Source organism: Rhinolophus sinicus, linkage group LG14 (genome assembly GCF_036562045.2).
Source record: "Rhinolophus sinicus isolate RSC01 linkage group LG14, ASM3656204v1, whole genome shotgun sequence".
Lineage (NCBI taxonomy): Eukaryota > Metazoa > Chordata > Mammalia > Chiroptera > Rhinolophidae > Rhinolophus > Rhinolophus sinicus.
In genome coordinates, this window is record NC_133763.1 from 39,441,685 (window position 1) to 39,465,774 (window position 24,090).

At 34.8% G+C, this 24,090-nt stretch overlaps 1 pseudogene; it reads right to left on the reverse strand.

Annotated features, from left to right (window-relative positions):
- The window catches only part of LOC109455138 (uncharacterized), a 91,143-nt pseudogene that overhangs the window by 6,732 nt on the left and 60,321 nt on the right, over positions 1–24,090 (reverse strand).

Here is a 24,090-nt window from a genome sequence, read left to right on the forward strand (position 1 = left end):
ATGTGCAATTAAGAGCTCCCAAGAATAATGGAAAAATCGGTGACCTGTAACCACTTTAGTACCATGCGCTGCCTTGAAAGCATAATGAATTCCTCCCTATTGTCTTCACAGAACACCCGTGCAGATAAATAATCTACAAAACTGCTGGATTAATACAGGAGATGATGAAAGGGTGGTGACCAGGGTAGTCTCCAAAGATACAGCTTTATTTCCCTGTACATCTCCCACCCCCCAATTTACTGACAACACCTCTTGAGTCAATTCAATTCTAAAAGAATTTATTCATCTCCTTCCCTTATAGGTGCTACACAAATAAATAAGAGTTCTTTGTCTCCATGAATAATAAAGCACACTATTGAGAAAAGCAGACACATAAATTATAAAGTTCAATAGCTCTATAAAAAATACAGAGTTAAAGAGCAAAATGAATAGTGGAAATAAACAATTCAAAGAAAAATGCAATCAGAAGAAGGAGGAGAAATTGGGAAATCTTTAGAATGGAGTAGGAGCTTGGATAGACATTAATGTGTGGACATAAAAATGAGAAGAGAGAGCGAGATAGAGAGAAAGACATGGAAAATGACAAATGTGATAATGAAGGTCAAGTTGTCCTGGCCTTGCCTGGAGTTGGTTTTATGTTCTTAGTTTACATGTGTGGCCCCTTTTCAGAAATAATAATAATAATAATAATAATAATAATAATAATAAACTAATGACATATTAGGCATTATCATAGAAGACATAACAGAAAGAGTAGGTACCTTTGGGTTTGAGTGATACCTAGAACAATCTTCCTGTCATGGAAAACTGCAAACACGGGTGTTTTCTTTCATAGCTTATGAACAAGAACTCTCCAAGAAAAGGTCAGTCTGGGAATAGTACAAGTTTTCTCAAGTCCACAAACACCTTTTCTGACATAACTTCTTAGCTCAAACACCTCTTTATCCCCTGCAGAGAATACAGTTCTAAAAGAGAATATATCGTAATTGGAAGGATTATTAAAGGCTACACATTTTAACCACCAATTATTAGAACAAGCGTCGTGGCCACAAGTAAGCATTGTTTTGTGTAGGGTTGTTTGATGTCACAACCTAAGTTCCTCTTCTGTGATGACAATTTCCTGTCATGTCTGCTCTACACCTCCCATGTTTTAGCTTCAGCCACTCTTTGATCTCATCCTAACCACCTCTTACTATGCTTCTATTTTCTTCTGGTTTAAAAGTATTCCTCCCGGTTTCATATAGTCCTTACCTAACTATGAGTTGCTGGTTTATTTTAATAATTACTCTTTTGGGAGCTTTCTCAAGTTCTTCCATCCTCTGTCCTTTTATATCTGCAATCCTGGATCAATCTAAACATTCAACTTCTCCAAACCTACACAATTGACAAGTATGACTAAAATATACCACAAAACTGTGCATACTGTTGCAACTGCAAACATATGTGCTATTCAATTTGAAATAGATCCTCAGTACCTGTTTTTTCATTTGCCTTAGGTCAACCTCATTTCTCGTTACCTAAATTTGCTATATGAAAACTTACTTGCTTTTAAGTATCCAACTGTACCTTTAGATCATTTGCCTTCAACAACTGATATTATCTCCTATAACATATAGAACAGAATTGGATTTGTAAGCAGAGACAACTTCGGTGGAATTCTTGCTCTAAAAGAGAGAAAATAAATTAGTTAATAGCAAGAGAAGATATAGAGTGTAGAAATACTTCTAGCGATGGGGTAGAGTGTTACCATGCTCAGAATCATTCAGCCAGGAGGGACAAAAAGAGAGAAGTAAAGACAACAGGAGATTTGAGATAGATAGAGATAGAGATAGAGATAAAGTAAACTTCTAGATAAAATGATGGATCTATTGGCCAGTTAATTAGATGGGATTGAGTTAGCAATGTTGGATTTAAAAAAGGTTGGGCTTTTGCCAATAGAGATAATTAGATAAAAGATGCAAGGGATTTCAGAATGCATTCTTGTAAAAATGTAACAGATGACATAAAGGCAGTGAGACACAGTGAAAAGGTGGTAGAATCCATGAATAAATAAACAGTATACAACTTCATCTTTGTTTAAATATTTTTATGTAGTTGAAGATTTAAATAGTAGTAGACATAAATCTCTCTAAAACTTAGAGGGCATATTGTTTATATGGACATAAAAATATGTAGGTCTTTAAGAACTCTTCTTGTGTAGAAAAAAATCACCATTAAAGTTGTGAAATGAATCCACTTTATGTTAAGAGGACAAGTTATAAATATCATTTCCTCTAAGAAATATTAAATACAAAACCACCATTAATGCATTTATTCAAATAATTAATAAAAACTACTGTAATTCAGCAGGTATGCTATGCATTGGAGACAAAAAACAAAACACAAAAAGCAATTAAGTCATTTTTACTTCATGTGGAATAAACAACTAGTCTTCTTAAAGTAAAAGGTGCTAAAACCAAAACAACCTAATGTTAGAGCAAAGGAGAGACATCTAACCTTCTCAGATTACAGCATTTAAAGAAGGCTGCCTACAGAAATTGACATGTGGTTCAGCATAGCAAGCAAAGATGGATGAGAATGTTCAAGGCAGAAGAACAGTATGGGTGAAATCAGGAAGGTGTGAGAAGCACTGGGTGGATGCAGGGAACAATTTCAGTTTAAGTGGAGGGGAGGGCACTCATAGGTGAGTGGCAGGACAAGAAGCCAGCTGTAGCATAATAAGACTCAATCGCCAATATGCACAAATCGGAAAGCACCAGTTTGCATCTTGAGATTAGACATTTATCCATTTCTTACCTACTCTAAGAAATGGGTCAATGAACACCAGCAAGATAGGAACACATTTCTTCTGCAGTAAGAGTAATCATCTCCACTTAACAGGGAAAAAAATAAAAAAATAAATAAAACAAGTAACAAATATTGTAACCTACATTATTTTTGCATTATTTTTTTTTTCCCCTTGAAGAGATTACCACATTCCCTAAATGAGGAGGCCACATACTTAATTCTCAGAAACTGTAATGCTTATGACTCTGTTGCTAGGTCGTCCTAAAATAACCTTCAGATTCCCCAATTCCACTGATGAAAGGTCAGGGTCTGTCAGCATGTTCTCCATCGAGCTGAGGAAGGCAGAACTGAAACATTCCTAATATGCTGGAAATAAAGGCTGTGTCCTGATTTTACCTGCTGGCAGCCACAGTCCTTCAGCAGATCGGTGTTTGTCTTCTCTTGGGAAATCACTAGAATGCAACTGCCTTCATCAATGTTCCTTTCCTGCTCCTCTTTCCTTCTGCCATGGCTTAGTGACAGGCCTCCTGAAAGATGGTAATGTAACAGGACTGCTGCAGAATTAAAGTCCAGGCTGTTTCAGTGAAGCAATGTATTCAGTTAGATGTCCTGCCTGCTGCAGTAAAATAACTTGGAAACAAAACACTGACAGTATAGGAAACAATCTCAAAATGGATAGGCCAAGAAGCCAAGGTGTTAAACTCTGCTACCCTAATATTCTTCCATAAGAAAATAAAAGAATATGGAAATATTGTTACTATTTCTTGATAGCCCAATAGATGATGAACCTAATAATTTTTTCCTTTAATGAAATATCACAATGTCTGTTTCTTTGATTTTAGAAAATGATGCCATTTTCAAAGAATTATAATCACATATTAAATGTACTAGGTATAATGGAACAGAAAAGTAACATAAAAACAACCCTGGCTTTTAAGAACTTGGTCTTATTAAAAGGTTGTCATAAATTCAGTGTATAAAAATATAGCATGCTTGAATTCCTCCTGAAGACTAATTTTCATCTGACTTGCGCTTCTATCATAAATAATACTCAGAGAAAAACATAAGAGAAAGCCTGAACACTTTAGAACAAATTCTGTTTTGTTTTGTATCAAATCTTTATGGACATCCTTGGAGATAGTTTCTGACCATTTGTCCCCATGCGTGTATCCATAACCAAAATTCTGAGAATGTTCAAAATACCTCTCAGTGTGAAAATATTTCTTGGGTAAAGGAGGTATATGTGAAAGTAGAGACAACGGATTGAGTCAGCTAGGACCTTCAAACACTTCTCAGAGATCATACGTTTACAAGTATTCTGTAGAACCAGCACTTGCAGAGAAATGTTACATTTCCGGTGCACGTCCTCTTTTGTCAGTACTTGGAGCCTGAGACTTCTCTCAAAACATTGGAAGTGTGAATATAAGTTGAACTGTAAAAGTTGAACTGTAAAAGTTGAACTGTAAAAATAATACATGAATACCCAAGCAAAGTCACCCCAAAGAGGCTGAATCCCAGTTTTATGAGAATTGGCTATCCTTGTCGAATTTACATAACTAAAGAAAATATAGTGAAGAAAAGGGGACAGGTTAGGGGTGGGAGTGAGTTGATCACCTTGGACCCAAAGAAGAACGAAAGTAAATTAATTAAAAGTCAAAAGTTTTCAACCAAGTCCTGATGGGAAGGATAGCTAACACTAAGGAAGGGGACAAAGACTAGGGCTTCAGCTAATGGTATGGCTCTTTGTGTCCTGGAGACACATACAGAGATGTGGGCATTTTGAGTGTTTCCAGTTTGATTAGATCAGTCCAAAGTGAAGTCATTGGTAAGACTGCTCTATTTAATTTACTTTGTTCTGATTATCTCCTCCCCAAAGAATCTGATTATGAGTTATTTCCACACTGAATGAAATTAGTATTTTCACCCATGTGACAAATTCATTTCAGACTAAACATCATGCATAAAATTTCTTGTTTAACACATCAGTCTCTTAAGGACAGTTAATATGAGTCTGTCTCAGACTGACCATGGTTATTGAGTTTCCTAAACTGAAGGGCTAAGTTAAGTAATTAGCTAAGGTTAGGTAAACCATAGGCGGAGATAAATAATCGAGATGAATAATCCAAACAATAAGACTTCTTTGTAATAGCATGTCAGATATCTCCAGCAACAACTTGGCTATGTGCAGGCTGCTATTTAGTTTTTATTTAAATGGTTGACCTTCAAATTTCATTCCAGATAATAAGGTATTATGATTACCTGGAGAGATGGCAAAAATAAATTATTATTTAAATTATGGAAATTTTGTTTAAAAGTTATGAGTGAAAGAAAAAATGTATATTTTATAAAAAGTGAACTTTTTTCAATTAAGTCACCTAACAATTGTTCATATAATACAAGATCTTTTTAATAATATCAATGATCAATAATTCAAAATTTTACAATTTGTGTATTTTAGATATAGATAAAATGTGCAATATAAGAAAGACTGACCGATTAGTATTTTGGGTATGTATTTTTTCAAATTTACATTTACATCTGTCAAAAATTACTGCTATATTAAAGATTTTGTTCCAGATTTACTGAAATTTTAAAAAGAAGAGACTAACGTTTACCTTGTTTTCTGTTGTATGATACATAATGAACATAAATATGCCTAATTTTCTGAAGTGAAAGCTACAAAAACTGTGACGGATATAATTGTTAAACTTTTTCAGTGTATACAGGTAACTGCTATGAAAAATCACCAGTTTTTAGAATCACTGAAAGAAATATAGACAATATATTTACGTATATTGTGACTATTGTCAATGTTGTTGGTTGAGTTGTGAAGCTTTAGTATGCTGTTAATTCAAATTCACGATTTTTCATGAAACAAAACAAATGCTTGCCAATTATTAGATAATTAAAGACAAAAAATGACTGTGATTCATGTTTTCACACTACTATCACTATGCATATAAACTAGAAAATATGAAGCACCAAAAAAAAAAAAAAAAAAATATGAAGCACCAATTAATGGGAGAGCTTACTGAGATCTAACTAGACAGGTTGAGTCGTGTAATACGAGTATGAAACATTGTTGAAATAGAAACTGTATGTAATAATAATAATGAATCTATGCATTTTTTTTCTAGTATGAATCAAAATGCAAAAAATGTTTCTTATAATCCATGGAGTCATATGCTTTGCTTGTAATCGCAGGAAGAAATTTTCTAAAAGACCTTTTTGATATTGACATGAGTTAACAGTTGCGCTTCAGTTTAGGCAACACTTTGATGAAAATAACAATAAGCTAACTAAAGAATTTGAGAAGTGCACTTTGGACATATGGAGTTTTTAAATGGATATGCTTTACTTCAAAGCCAAAACAATTCTAAAAATGTGAATCGGTTTTGTACATAGGATTCAGATGTTAAAGAAAACATTTTTCAGGGGCTTGATTTGGTTTTTAAAAACATTAAAGTCAAAACACAGTTTTTATTTTATTCTCAGTAAAGAAAATCATGCTAAGCTTGAATTATGCTGATATTGGGCATTTTGAGTTGAAATCACATGAATGCCAATGGTTGGTCATTATTGTTTCAGCCATATATCCAGAAATAAGTCTACCATGCTTTCCTCATCAAAAAAAGTTGTGAATTATGAAAACGTTAGCTCACAGGTGGAATTCAGTTCTAGCTGGGTTGATAGTAAGAAAATATAATTTCTGTTTGAGTTCTTGTCAGGTTATTCTATTATCATTATAATTGGAGTTTTATCAGGAGGCATCACGTCTTCCTCATTTTTTTTTTCTTCAAGTGATGTAAAGGCATTTTGGGATATGTTCAGAATCTAACAACCAACAATAGGAAAGAGGAAATAATTGGAACACTTTCTCAAAAGAGAGTGTCTGGGCCATCTACACCAGTATTGCCTAAATTGTTTTTAAAAATTCAGATTCTAGGGTTTTACTCCTTAATAACTGAATCAGAATCGGGGGTTGGGTATTCCCAGGAATATTCATTTTAAAGAAATATCTTGACAAGCCTGAAGAAAAATGATGAAACAAAAAGAATGATTATCTATCATTTGTATCCCTAAGGGAATTTAGGTGCCACTACAAAGAGCAATCCCAGTTATTAGATGGCTTGAGGAAACACCTGAGCTACAAACGCTATCCACATGCTGAGTATGTGAACTTTCTGATCTCCCATAGCCCCACATGCTGTGATAGCACTTTTCTCCCTGGATGCAATTATAGTATGAGGTTGCTTTTAGTCATTCATGGACGTGCTTAGACATATTAATTGAGCAGCCACAATTGAAATAATCTGGATGGTGGAGATTACAAGGAAGAATAAAATGTTATTATAAATGTGCCCTAAAAACTTAAAATCCAATAGGGAAGAAAAGAAAAACCACAGATAACAATGATGCAAGTTAAAATGATGTAGGTTCCAGAAAAAGGCAAAATCAACATTCAATCAGATAGAAAAGAAAAAAATAATTAATTGTGATTAAGAGATATCAAAAACCTCTTGTATGATGAACAGGATATTAAATTTATACCTTGAGTTAGGCAAGATAGTGAGTGGGCAATAACAGAAATTTTAAAAAAGGAAAAGAATTAAATCTCTCTCAGTGTGAATTTATAAATTACACAATCTTCAGGTCATTTCTTTTCTTTCATTACATTATATCCTTACCCAGATGTATGAGTTTTCTTGCTTAAGTAAAACTATCACACATCAGATTCAGAAATAGAAAAATCTTTATAGATCTTAAGTTTAAAACTTTAAAGTATTAACAGATTCTTTATCTAAGGATCAAAAATCGTTTGAAGAGCTCTGGATAAAGCACAACTGAAAGTCTGTGTGCTTCAGGGAGCAGAACACTTGTCAGTGGTTGATTATTATTGTTTCACCCGTATATCTAGATTTGTCTACCATACTTTTCTTCATAAATAGCAACTATAACTTAGATTTTATATATGGATTCTAACTACATGGATTTTTTTTTAAGTGCTGTATTCAACCCACAAGTATTTGTGAAGCATCTATATGTTCCTAAAACTGTATTACTAAAAACATCGATTAACTAGTGTTGTTGGACAAATTACGTTCTCCAACCCATTTACATGAACTACATATGCAAATCTGAATAGAACTGAATCACAATAATTAACTTTATTGATGTTAATGTGAAAAGGTGGTTTGAATATTGAAAAAAGGAAAAGGAAATAAAAACAAAACAGAATCTCAGATACACAAAGAGAACCAGTTTAAAACCTGGGAATTGCATTCAACAAATAGTAAAGCAGTAAATTGGTAAAGCCTTCAGTTTCTTAAATAAATTATCTCATCATGTAAAAACAGTTACAGAGGTAGCCAGTCCAGAGCTGTTGGTATGGTGGTTCCACAAACACTTGAGGGGTTTAAGTCCTTCTGTCTCTCTGACTAACAGTGTTTCCAACTTCAAGGACATAATGTGCTTACTGAAACTCTTACCATTAGGTACAAGTTGCAAGAAGAACTAAAGGTGCCATTCCCAGATTAGAAAATTCCTTTCAGAGAGCTTTTCCAGAAATTTCAGTCCCTTCTCATTGCCCAACCCATGTGAAAGGATGGCTTAGAGAAATTTTTTCCATGTTTGCTTTTGTTAATTTCATTGCATTTCTCCATCCAAATAAAATCAAGAAGGGAGAGAGGAAGGCTGTGTACTAGATTCACAAGTAGTAACCTCCATTATAAGGAGGTAAAAGGGGTAAACGTTCTTTGAATCTACAAAATAGTTATTCTACTCTGCTGTTGAATTGTTTGGAAAGGGTAGCAAAGACTTCTCTTTCCGATAAAAAAGAATAAACAGCATAATTACTCAGAAGTTCACAACGGCAAACTCAGCACTAGTGCCAGCCATGATACGTCTAAAAACGTGTTTTCTGATTATGCTTTAAATTCCATTAAAAATAACCCTGTTCTTGATATTTTATCAACATATTTCTTGTTACTTTACTTGTTCCCAGGACAAGTGGATTTATCTAAAATGTAAAAATGACACTTAAAATGTTCACAGTATATATTTCTCTATTTCTACCCAGGAAATGACTATATAGGTTATATATTTTACTAAAAAATTGCAAGAAATAAGATTATACTGAAGAAAGGAAAACCCATAGCACTGATTTGAACCAAAATATTTTATGGTGAAAGAAGACTTCTAGCTTCCATATGCAATTTACATAACACAATTGCAAACAATGAATTAATGAAAAACTTACCTACTATAGAGATTGGTATAAAACAGAGTGGGAAACATGGCAGTCTTGCAGATTTGTATACAGTCACCTTACAGTAATATTTTTCTTGTGATCATGATCGTAGTTTCTGCCTACATAAAAATATCATAAAGTATACAATCTACATATGACTAGCCCCAATTTACATATAAATTCCTAAGCTATTAGGATGGCCCATTTATTAGCAATACGTGCTTCTATATGTGTGCTGTAAGATACCACATTTAGGCAATGAATATGTATGTAGGAGTTCTCTTAACACAGGTAGGTCACTCCATATAGTACCACGGAGAATGAATTGAGCCGCGAGATGAGGGTAATAATATAGAATTGGTCCCCCAAATCTACACTGTGGTTTTAAAAGGACCATGGTTTTATAATATGATAAATATGGTTTAGTATTTCATCTTAACTACTTAGTAGAAATATTGTGTTTGCCTGTCAACCATGTTTTTAGGGAATTGGTCGTCTTCCATTTTATTTCATAAGATTTGGGTGGTACTTAGCATGACTTCCAGTTTAGGGATTGGGAAAGAGACTCAAACCTGGTCAATCAAAATGTGTTACTCCACGGGTCATAAAGTTTGACCCAGGGGTGGGCACGTGACAAATTCAGGTCCTTACATGGGATTGCTGTGGCTACTGAAGAGATAGGGTTTTTCTTTTTGTAACATAACGGTGATAATAATGTTATTAATTATACATAAAAGACTTTAAACCTCCTAGGCTTGGCAAATAACAGGCACATAATAAAATTTTGAAATTTTTATACTTGAAAAAATAACAGATTCCTATAACAAAAGGTAAGTAAAATAGCATAGTGGAAAGAATGCAGGGTCTGGAATTAGAAATCCTACTCTACAACTTGTTATAAATAGAAATTCACACAAATTATTTAACATCTATGAATCAGTTTTATCACCTGAAGAATAAGTTTAAAACTTTTTTTTTTTTTTTTTTTTTTACCTTTCTGGTTCATATGTGTGGTCAGAACTGGCTACATAATTTGTGGTGCCCTGTGCAAAATGAAAATTAGGGGACCGTTGTTCAAAAATTATTACAAATGTAAACAGTGATTCATTAAACCAAGTGCAGTCCCATCTTGAGGGTGGAGCCGTGTACAACCAAGCAGGTCATATGCCTGAGAAGCGGGCCCTGTGCATGAGCTAAATAAGGTCATAATTCCTTACCTGTTCTTCATACAAAGCATTGTATCAGTTCCCCTTTCCTTTGACATTGGGCTGGCCCTGTGACTGTCATTGACCAACAGAATGCAGTGTGATGCTGGGCCATTGGACTTTCACCATTTTTGGTGCCATGGGTGAAGTTTGACAATTTTGAGCCCAGGCAAGTCACCAGCTGAATGCAGACAACTGACAGATCCCAACCAAGCACAGCCCAAATTCTTGACCCACAGAATAATAAGGAAGTAACCTAATTATTGCTTTAAGCCTTTAAGTCATGGACACGTTTGTTATAGAGCAATAGATAACGAGATAGTATTTGAATATTCTAATGAATATAATTTGTCATTAACGTTAATAAAGTTATGTTATTGCTTTATTGTTCTATCTGAGTTGAAACAACAAATCTGGATTTGATAGCAGTTACTTATGATATATAAGAGGCCCATAAAATTAAACGAATGTTGCATGATGACATTACTTTGTATAGTTACAGATAGTTAACATAGTTATAGAACGTTGTAGTCAAAATAATGGCTCTTAAAAATGCCATGTCCTAATTCCTAGCACCGGTGAATATGCTACTTTCAGAATGTATTAGTTTTCTAGGGCCTGTCATATAACACATTACCATAATCTTGGTATTTAAAGCAACATAAACTGAGTGTTTCACAGTTCTGAAGGCCAGAAGTCCAAAATCAAGTTGTTGGTAGGGTAACATACGTCAGAAGGTCTAGGGAAGAGTCCCTCCTTGCCTCTTCCAGTTTCTGGTGGCTCCATGCTGTCCTTGGCTTGAGCCTGAGATAGGATGGGGCAGGACACCCAATGACAGGAAGCAACAGAAGCATCAGCCCAGGGCAAAACACCAGTAAAGAAGGACGAGGCACAAGCCAGCCAGAACTGGCCAAGACTGAGATGGTGACAAGATGCTCCTCCAAGTAACCTCCAGCCTCATTATATCCTTATTAGCATACATTTCCATACTAAATAACACACCCACAGCATCATGACACTCCTGAAAAGGACCATATAAGGACAAGAAAGGGGGTGTATCCCGATTCTCAGAAAAACCCACCCATTTCCTGGAGCTAATAGAGTATCCCCCCCTTCATTTCCATACAGAAAAACAAACAAACAAACAAACAAACAAAACTTGGTAGTAAAAATTGCTATTGCACCTGAAATCGAGCTTGTCTCTAGCTCAGAGCAGATCTTTATTCAATAAACTACTTTGACTTTGCTATCTGGCTAGCTTTCCAATTCTTGCACGTAGCCAGGAATCCTCTTTCCTGCAACAATCCTACATAACTCCAGTCTCTGCCTCTGTCTTCACATGGTCTTAACTATTAGAGGGGTTGGAAATGTAGGATATTCCCTTGTTGTCTTAACTGAAAATTTTATCAGGGTAGGAGAAATGAAGAATTGCTACTGGCACCATGACATCTCTATAACACTAAATAAAAGTTTAAAACTATGTATAAAATGTCACAAATATTAAAATTGGGAAATACTGCAACTTATAAACAAAGTATAAAAACCATAATACAAATTAATACAAATAAATAAGGGCAAACAGACTAATTAGGGGGAGAATCACTTCATAAATTATAAAAATGTATAACCACTCTGAATGTCAACTGTAATTGAAAAACAAAAATAATACTAAAAACTCACTTAAAAAAAGAAAATGGAAAATTCCAATAACAAACACAAAGAACAAAAATAACTTAATTCCAATAATATGGAAGCGACTTTCTGTCCCTTATTTACAAATACAAATACGGGACAAAAAGTCGCTTCCATACTATTGGGATTAAGGGTAGGAAGCCCCTAAGTGAAAGGTGAATAGCATCCCGAGACCACTAGGATGTTACGTTCTCCCATTAATAGAAGGCAATGCTCACCTGTAGGTTGATCACTGAGGGGCTGACTTACTAGAATTCAAAGGGCAATTGGTCCCATGAATGGTAGAAGCTAGGGACTGGAACCCCTCCTAGTCAGATCAGAATAAAGGGAAATTATCCCCCCAAACTATCCACATTTGCCTGTGATGTTCCATTCATGTAAATAGCTTCAGATGTTCTGGGAACGGCTACAATAAATTATAGAAAAAAACATTTTTCCAGGCAAAACTACCTCTGTGCAGGCAGCACTGGTTCCAGACTTTGTCATGCTAATGAGAAAATTAAGTAATCTCATTACTGTTTACCATCTGCATGGGAAAGTAGGAGTGGTAAGGAAAGTGCAGTTTATGTAAAAACAATGAATTATTCCTGGCAGCAGGTAACAGAATGGAAACGTTGAAACTATCATCTTCACAGATATGAAGACAAAAAGACAATTATAATAACAATGGTTTTTATGTTCAGAAAGTTAAACGAATGCCAATAGTGAAACTCTCATAAGAAATAATGGAAACACAGTTACAAGGGAACTACCAATCACAAGAGGCAAGAGAAGCAGCACCATATCTCTTCCCTGGGGGAAATGGAATGAGATGTTCCATTTGTTCCATATGTTCCATAAGTTACAGGAAGCTTCTATTGAACAAGTTAATATTTTTCACACACACAAAATTATGAAGTGTTTCTTCCTCAAATATTTCAAATATATGAACATAGTACGTGACATGGTTTACTGGGTATTTTATGATAGTTTCTGCTTATCTCGCCAGTACCGACTCCATGTCAAACACCATTCTTCAGCCACATTAAGTGTTTTCCCTAAGGAGGCATGAGGTCTCAGCCCCTGGGCCTCTGTGCATACTATTTCTCTCTGCCTGCATTGTTCTTAATCCTCATTTTCCCTGTCACCACGTGGACGCACTAGGACGGAAACTGGATGGGTGTAGAGGATAATTAACCAAACAAACAAAAATGCCCATGGTTTCCCGCCATGGTCTAGTTCAAGCTGCTAACTCTATGTCACTGGTTCTGGAATTGGGAGACATTATGCACAATAGGTTTTCACTGGCTGGTACCAGCACCGCGGTCTCAATCTCTCCAGTTAACTGTTTTACCCCTCCTTGTCTTTTTCATCTTAGCCTTTTGTTTTTTAAATCATTTCCTTCAAAAAGTCTTTCTATTCTCCCCACCCAAATGTTATTATTGACCTCCCCATATACTGTCATTGACACATGTAATGAACCTGTCTTAACATTTTTAGTCTGTGTTATTTTGCTCTGTACACATCCCTAGATCATAAACTACGGAAGGGCAGACTTCTAGAACTATGCACGGTACTTGACCCATAGTACATTCTAATATTTGTTCAATAAAGTAGCAAATGCATACAAGAATGTAATTATAAAATCGTTTTGTACAATAGGAAAAATGTATTGTGTAGAACATAGCTTATAAGCAGTAAGTCAGTTCTGGGGTCATAATGTTTACAGGATAAGAACATGTCATATAAACTGAACATATGAAACAGAGAAGGAGCGCATATTAAGTGGTAGAATCCATAGAGCTTTTCACAAATGTTTATGGAGCACCTACTTAGTGCAAAGGCACTCTTCCAAGTGCTTGCAGCATTTGACAAGATAATGCTTAATGCTCCTTTCTATCCAAATAATATAGAGTCTTTTTCATAAAATGTAAGATGTAGCACCCGATTCCCCATTTTAAAATGTAAATGTTTAAAATGGCATATGCATTATTAAATTTAAATTGAGTATATTTGTTTCTATTATTCAGAGATACGTAAAGAATAGAATTTAAGTGAGCCTAAATTTCCTTTAAGAAATTTGCTGTTTTAAAATGTAGTTGTTGTTGATCTGTTGATTAATTTGTAGAGACATTTCAATCCTGTGTCTTGCTAATAAAACCTAGAAATGACTCAGATGGCAAATAGCTAAGAACTTTAAGGCTATTAAGAGGCTCTTAAAATTGCCAGTCTGCCATTTGGCACAGCCATCAATGTCAATGTCATACCACTGCCGCGTTAGACACAATATTCTCTTTTGCCAATCTGTGTTTGTAACATTTCCATATTGTAATTAGACTAGAAGAGTTATTAAATATTGCTACCCATAGGGCCCAAATTATGGCAAAATTATGAGAGTTATAATATCATTGCTTGTGATCCAAAATGAATAAATCACAGTTTTTTTTAAATTTGAAGAATATGAAAAAGAGAAAGTATAAGGAGGACGTATTCATCAACACAGAAATATCAAGATACATATCACGTCTATATATAATTATATAGTTTTATCCCTAAAGAGTATAGATCTTGGAGGGAAAAAGGGAGATTGCTTATTGGAAAGATGCTTGTGAAGAAATTAGATAATTATAGAGTAAAGGGCTCAGATGAAGAAACACTGCTACTAGTAATCTCCAGAAAATTCACCATTAAGTATCTAAAGACAATGAGCTATAAAATGTCTACAAGAGAAGATTTGATGACTAATTCCATGAGAAAGCACCCTGACAGGACGAGTAGTTTATAAGGAAGAAAAATTATAGTGTATCCAAGAAACCAAAGACTTAAATTGAAAACCATAAATTGGTTTCTGTTTCCAATATCCAGAGCCTTACTCTTCAGATCACACAATGATATTCATAAGTGAAAATAAGATTCAGCTCAAGAATAAATAATACCCTTTAAAGAAATAATTATCAAATTAATAGAAATCCAGTCTATAGCTAATTTACATTTTCTCCCAAATATATATATATATATATATATATATATATATATATATACACAATATGTATAAATAATTTAATATAATATATTAAATTTAATATAAATAATTTAAATATTTATAAATAAATACATATATTTTTAGTTATTATTTGTCTATCTTTTTTGGGGGAACATGTAATCTGTTAAAGGAAGCAGAAGATGCATATAGAATATTAGGTCATAGATAAGGCATCATATAATGAGGTAACAGGTTAAAATGTTGTGAAAGAGGAACTATTTCTGAAGGAATCTCTGAATCTCTTTTGGTACACCTGGTGGAAGTATTACGGTAATGTGTATCATTGATGTCATACTTATGAATAAAGAAATACACTGTTTTAAGCACTTCACAAGTCTTTACTCATTTTATTTTCACAAAAACCCTGTGAGATAGAGTCTACATTATCTGCATATTAGAAACCAGGCTGACTGATACAGGAAATTGGAGCTCTTAGCTATTATATCACAGACTCAGTGAATGTATTGAGTTTCATTAAATTAAGCTAAACATACAAACTATGTATAAGAAAGCAGAAGAGATGGGAATAGTCTCATTTTAGATGGGGTTAATGCATGGATTAGAACTCCAGTATAATTTCAACTTTGAAGCAACAGAAAAAAAAGGAAAATGTTTTTTGTAATCTCTGAAATCCTTTCACTTCAGAAATCATAAATCCCAACATCTGACTTTAACCCCCAATTTTTATCCTTCTACCACTTTAATTCCTTTATTACATTTTTCCTCTGTTGAAACTCATCTATTACCCCAACTCTCCCTATTTCTCAGTCTTCCAATCCATGACACCTGTTTATGGAAAATGACTGAATAAATATATGAATGAATGAACAGCATAATAAGTTGTACAGAAACAAAAAACGAGCTGTGTTTAAAAAAAAAACACCTGAAGACACTCTTTATTTCACCCAAAGTAAAAGCTGAAGTCTTTAAAATATTCTTTAAGGCTCAACATGAGATTCCACTCTATGTCTCATGTCATCTGATGTCCCTGACCTCTCTAGTACTATGTTCCCTTGCTCCAACCACACTGACTTCCATCTTTTTTTCCAAATACTACATGCAAACTCCTGCCTCAGGGCTTTGTTCAGCCCTCCCCTCATCCTGACACCTCATCTTCCTTCAAGCCTCTGCTCATCTCTCACCCTCCCAAGGTGGCTGGCTCTCAAAATACAGTTTACTGCCATAATCTGGCCCCCTCACTTACCCAGAACACCCCATTAACCTTGCTTTACTATGCTTTTTTTACCTTCTAGCAGGTATCAGCTTCCAACATAGTATATTAAATACTTTATTATGTTTATTGTCTGTGTTACAATGTAAGCTCCACAGGTTGGGAATCGTCCATCCACTAATATGCACACTCAATAGACATGTATTGTGTGAATGAATACAAGTAATATATGCTAGAAATGTATCTCTTTGCAAGGTAACACAGTGTTCATTACGGGCAGTGGTTGCACTAAAGGTTGGCTTGCAGGACAATATCCCTAAGTTCCATGAAATTCTTCAAAATGACCTGAAATATCTAAGGCAGTTTGCTGTACAAAGGCAGCTTTGAAATCAGGAACTTAGCTTGCATTTCTAAGCAAGTTTCCAACCGTAAGAGTCTTCTATTTTGAAACTTAGGAGGAGTCACTAATGCTGGGTTATAATGGATGACTGTTGCAATTTCTGAATTCCTGGAATATTTCACATCCGTCCACTCATCCATTGGTACACCCATTTATCCACCCAATCAATATTGCTTGCATACTCTGTAGGAGGCAGGTACACTGCTAGGCATTGGGGAGATCAAAATGAAAGTGTATACAGTTTTTTGCTGAACCAGTCTGGGTACTGCATAAATATTTGATGGATACTCAATAAATGGACATATAGAGGGCACTAAATGTTTAAATCAAAGTGAATGGAAAAATCACTCTCTGAGGCTTATTTTCTTCATGTGCAGAATGAAAGTATAGAATAAATAATATTAATATATCCCTTTTATAAGTCTGTAATTTGATCCAATGGTGAACAACAAAATCCTAAAAGTATTCAGCATGGAGTTGTCAGAAAGTGATACTTAATCAAGACAATTTTTAATAAGGATTTGCAACCTGAATCAAAGAGACAGGTAGAGTCAGAGACAAGCAGAGCAAAACAGAAACAGATACATACATATATACATAGAATTGAAAGCTGGGAAAAAGAGGAGCTTAAAGAATCATTAAGGCCACGCATCTGGTGTTGAAGCATAGAGAGAAAAATACTAATTTAACAGTGTTTTAAAAGAGAGACCAATAGAACTTGATGTCTGAATGTTGGTAAGGGAGAATTGTAAGATAAATCTGCAACCATCTTTATTGTCTGCGACTCTACTACGAAACGAAGTTTAAGCGATTTTTATATTACTATTTATGGCTGTATTTACTTGTCCTGACTGCCACATTAGATTACCAAATTTTCAAGTTCAGGAACAAGATATTAAAACAGAAATGAGGCAAAAGAGGTACAGAGCATGTGGTGAAGAGAGTAAAGTGGAGGAAAATATTTCTAATTTATACCTGCTGTTTTATACTTTATATTATAATACCATTGCATTTTAAACTTTCCATTACACTCCAAACTTTGTGGTGGGAGGATGAGCTATTATATAGGTACTTCTGTACATCTGAACGCACTATAATATATTAGTAGAATGAATGTTTGTTTTCTGAATTTATTCTGGGTTGCTCTCTTGTTATTTAGATTGAATTTAGAGAGAAAAAAAAAAGAGGTGGGAATGTTCGAGAAAATAGGACCTTGGTAGATGAAAATGTTTCCAATGCGTAAACTGTGACTCTGACAGAAATTTTATGCACCAAGTGAATTGAATATATGATAATTTGAAAGGTGGCCATTATGTAATCTGGGAAAGGATTCAAGTAATTTGCAGATTTTTTCTAAGAGCCTGACTGTTAATTTCCAGTCCCCAGTGAACAAATTAAAGGTCGTTTCTAAACCTGTGACTTTCGAATTCTGAGGCAGATTCGGTTAATTAATTATAGTCAGCCTGATTTTCTAACTACTATATGGTCAGCCTTAAAATTCCAGTTCAAAACAGTTTAGTTTACATGGACAATACTAAAGGACTAATATATTCTGAATGGAATGTACAGATATAAAAGAGAAAGGAAAAGGATGAGTTTGTAATTTGTAGGTTGAGTTGCCATAATCTCTTTTGATTGTGCCTTCTTACATGTCAGAGTAAACTAGATTCCTCAGACTCCCAGCAGTTGTGCTCCCTATATAAATTAGATTCCTCCAATTGGATGTTCTCACATGAGATGTGGAAGGCAGAAATGGGGATATAAGTCTATGGTGTTTGTTGATGATGCATCCAAATGCTGAAATAGTGAATTTTCTTCACTGTGACCCTTCATTAGCTTTGTGCAAGATTGAGGAAGACATGTGTCATGCAAGGCGTCCGGCGGGGTCTCAGCTCCTGCTCCCCACATAAGAATGCAGGACATGGTGAGGCCAAAAAGGAACACCCAAGGAGCCATAGCTGGGGGAGTCATACCACTATATTTTCGCTGGCGTCCCTATAGTCTCACTGGAGGCTGGATCCACACTGTCCGCAACCCGCCATCCTAACTGCAATCCATGCTTGCCAGGTCAGCCACCATCTTCTGGCTAGCCCCCATTTTCTGCTAGCGTAGCCACAGCAGTTATATTAGTGGCCAATGGCTCACTGGTTACAGCTGACGGCCAACTAGCCACCCTTTCCATGTGGGGCCGAGAGCCTGGAAACTGCACTCCTGGCTCTGATCCCACAACATGGCAGAGATAAGACAGCTTCCACATTCAGGGACAGTAAGAAGCTCTTTGAGTCAGTTTCCAGCAGAAGCTCCCTGAAGCGCATCAGTCACGTCTTGAGGTGGCAGACCTATCAGCTCTCCTACTGGGCCCTGTGGAGCTCTGGAGTCATTTCTGGAAAGTCAGCCTACAATGCTCTTGCTGTCCTCCAACTGATATTTTAAGAAACTAATTTCCTGTGTTTAAACATTCTTCATTAAGATGGATAGAATGGTTTCAGTTTCCTGCAACTGAATTTCACCAGATCTGTCAATGACTTGATAGTCTACTATGGCCCGACATTTTCTTTCTGTACTGTTTTCCAGTTTTCTTGACTTGCCTAACTTCTGCTCTTTTGATAGGTTTTCCTAGAGTGAAATAGAGACAAAAGAACTGGTATATCGATGCCTAATCAAGAACGAGCCTCACAGTAGTAGTAATATCTTTGAATTACAACAATGTGCTCATATTAGATTATATAAATTTTTTGCAAAATACCTGGATAATATTTAAATATACTAGTCATATTTTTTTCTTAGATACCTTCATAAGGAGTCATTAGGTAACCCACTGGGTGAAATCCTTTATTTAAAACTAAAACAAATGAAACTTATTTTACAATCTATCAATCACCATGCTGATAGATTTGGGGACTTATTCAAATGAGAAAGAGTAGGCACACTTCTAGAAATTTTCCTGTCAGAAAAATTAATAGCTAAACTGGCAGTCCTAGGCTAAAAAACAATGTAGCTTGCAAACAAAACAAAACAAAATGAAATGAAATTTTAAAAAAACCTGTTTTGAAGTAGAGCCAAATGTACCTAAAATTATTCAATTTACAGTTAAGTAAATTAACATGTGACTATGAAAGAAAAAAGTTGAGTAACAATGAACTAAAATACAATTGTACATCTACCACTTTAACTAGATTTTCATACATTTGACATGTTAATGAAAAAAACAAGCTGTCAGAATTACAAAGAATGAAAATCCTATTATTGTATTAAGAACACTCCTTGAAAACTATTTAACTGTGTCCATAGGACCCTGACCCTGTCTTGCTATTATAGCTGCTCCACAGACATGTAAACTGGCTCTGCTTAATGAAGCTCAACTTCATTCTTGACTCTTCCAACATACAATTTTTTTGAAACTGACTAGTTATTTGACTTATTTTGTCAATAACAAAACTGATTGTCTTTTCTATACATTTTCTGGACTGTAAGGAAAAAAAAAGCATTAAAGCTTGACTTACAAATTACATGTAGCCAAAATTTTAAAAATGAAATCAAGTAGAGTGAAACCCAAAAAGAGATTGCATTGCCTTTCTCAACGTAGTCATTACTGGGGCAGTGTGGGGGGGAGGGGGGGGAGAAGAAAGATAATTTAGAGTCTTGAAAATACTTTGGTGTGAAATACTGGAAGATACCCAAGGAAGAGTAATGGAGAAGAACTATACGTGAAGGACAGTCAATCATGACTCAGTAAAGTTCACAACAAAATTTCAGTACTGAGTTTCTACATTTTCCATAGTTGGGAATAATCTATTTTGAGTTTTAACTAAATACAATTAAGTGTCACAGAGAAAGAAGTGCAACCTGCATCATTAGGGAAACTGCATCATTAGGAAAACATAGACATGTTTTCTCTCAGGAAGTATTTTAAAGGTATGGTGAGCTCATTACACCCCATCAGTAAGCAGATGTCAGAAATAAGTGAGAACCTGAACACCTACAAGTAACAAGCCGGCTTCTTAGAAGATTTAGCAAGGCATCTTAAGGATTTCTGAAGCTCATGTGTGATTGATTGATTGATTGATTGATTGATTGATTGATTTTGTCTCAAGAATTCCATTACTCATTTAATTTCAGCATAGCCAAAGTTTTTATAAAAGGACATATGAAATTATAATCTAATGTGGAGGTAATGTATTTTTTCAAAGAATTTAAGAAATCTTTTATATGAAGTCCCAAATATGTCCTGGAAACTAACATATATTTTATGCATATCCATTTTAGCACCCTCATAAATTTGCAAACTTCTTGACACAGATACCAAGTTTAATTCATGTTCGGCATCTCCCGTGGTATTGAGCTCATAGTTGGATCCACTAACAAATTATTGATTCGCTGGTTAAAAATAACTCGCTCGGGGTATATATAAGAAAAGCAGTTTTCAGCAAATTTAATCTGTACTTTTGTCTTTCATTCTCCAATGGTAACTAAGATTATAAAAGCAACCTTTACTTCTGATCTCTGTTTAAAAGTCATTCTTTAGGGAAAAAAAATAGATGATATTCAACCACTAGTCTTTATCCCCTACTGTTTCCCATCCCAAGACCCAACAATGTCACATCCTCTTGTCTACTTTTGTAAACTTTACTCCAGCTTGCCAGTTACGTTTAACTCTGTGGTTATTTCATTTATTTCTCCTTTGCTAGCATATAGATTCCCACACAACGAGGAATTTTTTTTTTGGCTCCTACTGCATTTTACTACAATAGAGTTTGGCAAATAGTATAATTTTTATAGATATTGTAGACATATGGGGTAGGGAGAGAGAAGGAGAGAGAGAGAGAGAGAGAGAAAGGAAGAGAGAAAGAAAAAGAGAGAAGGGAAAGGAGGCCTTCAAAGCGTATTATTTATTTAATAACAATGAGTTTTTTTTTTAATTTATTTTTTAATTATAGTTGGCATACAATTTATTAGTTTCAGGTGTATGACATAGTAGTAGTTCAATACGTATGTACCTTATGATGGGATCACAATAAGTGTAGTAAGCATCTGTCACCATACACAGTTGTCATATTATTGACTTCATTCCCTATGGTGGACATTATAGCCTGTGACTCACTGTATAACAACAAGGAGTTTTTATTGATTGAATCTGTCACCAAAACCCATTCCTCCTCTCCCTACCTCACTCGCACCTGTACTTTGACCAAAGAATGCATTTATAAGATGGTTGGCCAAGGTTAGGGGTGTGGTTTTTCGAGAGGTTTCACTATTTACTTATGTGTCAAAAGGTCAGACCCATTAAATAAAGTAAATGATACTGAAGACCTGGTTACAATCCAGATAATGCCTAATATTGATCCTATCCATAGGTCTCTGGACAGCTGATTTAATTCCTAGTTTACATTGTTCTATCATCGCATTACCCAAATTGTGCTACAGAGGATACCAGCTCCTCAAGCTTGTAATATTCTATGCACAAGGTTGCTGTGATTATGCTTATTTGGGAGACTCTCGTTTCTTTGCGTGAGGACCTCTCAAAGCCTTTAAAATATTCATATCATTGTGATTCGCCAAGAAGGGGAATCAATATGCAGCATTTGCCAAACCTATTTGAACATTGAAGACTTTAAATTTTATTTTATGTTATTTTTTAAGCAGCTAATCATATTCCTAGGAACTAGTATTTCACTGACTGTTCGACGATTGGCTCAAATCCCAAGGTTTATGTTAACACGACCCAAAATTATAGCTTTCTCACGCTACCATTCAATTCATGCTAATAAAGGATATAGGAGGAAACTGAGGAAGTGTGCATAGTTTCGGATTCCACATTCTAGTTATTGTTTTCATCATTTTATTACAAATAACAGAAGGATAGATACGCTGCATATTTTAGAGACCTTCCCCCACCTCCTCAAGGACTGATGTTTAGCATAAAGGACAGAAAAATGGATCTGAATAGCCTGGTATAAATTTAAGTGGGAGTACCAATTCTCACTCCTTCTCCAGAAAGAACTAAATTAGAAATAACTCTGAATTTGAATCCTCAGATTATACCAGTGTTCAGAAAAGGAAGCTTAAAAATCAATGTACTAAAGTTAAAGCTTTGGTATGTATTGAGTTCCTGAACCATATGTTTTAGTTAGTTATTTGGCTGTGGGCTTTATTTTGCAATGCTTCACCCATCTCTACAAGGAAGGCAGAGTATTCTGACCAACTACTTCGAATACTGTCATTAACCACTGGGTTTGATTTTGTCTCTTGGCCTCTATGCAGCTAAGAAGCACAATGTTTCTGAGTTATTTTTGTTATTGATACTGTTTAGCACTTCACTAATTTATTTTCTCTAAAATAAGTATGAATACTTTTAAAAACTCAATGAAAACTGAGGATTTCATTTCTGTACTCTCACATTTATTTGTATAGGATAGTTGGAAGTTAACTGGCAGTTCCTTTAAGTTTTAATTACAAATATAAATAGGGCAAGTATATCAGGTAATATATAGGGAGCAAAAAATTCTATTGATTTATTTGGGCTTATGATCTGTATTTAAAAATGCCAGAATCCTTATCTATCTATCTATCTATCTATCTATCTATCTATCTATCTATCTATCTATTATCTATCATCAAAATACATGGCAATTTATGAATGACTGCAATTACATCTTAATTGAAGTGAAATTATATAACTCAAGCATTGAAGAAACATTTCACTATTATTAGAAATTGATTTATAATATTTTGATCAAAGATTCAATGTCAACTCTTTTTAACTGAAAACAAAAAATATGGTAGCTCAGGCATTATTTTAAATCATAGCAATTATTTTAAATACAGTTTACTATCAAATTTAGAAACTGTAGACTTAGGATGATGTCATTATTTTCTTTTCACAACTACTAAAGTAATTTCTTCACAGTTATTTTGAATAACTGCTCAGAGACGTGAATATTTGGAATAAGCTCTTATAATGAGTTTTGCTTCTCAGCTGTGTGAACACATTCAGGGCAGGCTTCTCTCTGTAAAGGATGATAACTCCATAACTCTTTAAACTTTGTTTTGTTTTTCCTGCCCCATGAAAAAGTTGATTTTGCCATTATTTGGAAAGAAAACTTCATGGATATTTTTGGAAGATGAGGAAAAGTATTTTCCAAACTTGTAGAATACATGTCTACTCCAAGATATGCCAACCTTGACACATCCACTGAAAATAAAGTTATGATGTTATGACACTGAGTGCTGGGAAAAAGATAATTTTGCCACCACGTGTTTTACCTTGAATGTGCCGAGCCTGTCTCTTTGTAAGGCAGAAGTGATGGTGCATTTTTCCTTTCAGTCTTTGTCTTATTTACTCTCTTTTTATTTTTGGTAAACTGGAAGGTTTCAGGGTATTCATTTCAAGCTGTCATCTAAACATAAACACATAAGCAACTTTTATTGTAATACTCCTTGGTACATGGTTTCAATACATATTTCTTTGTAGTTTCTTTTGCTTTATAACCTACTTGCCGCTCTAGAAGGGATATCTGAAACAGTTTCCTGAAGTTTACATTCAATTCTAAATTATTGATGAGC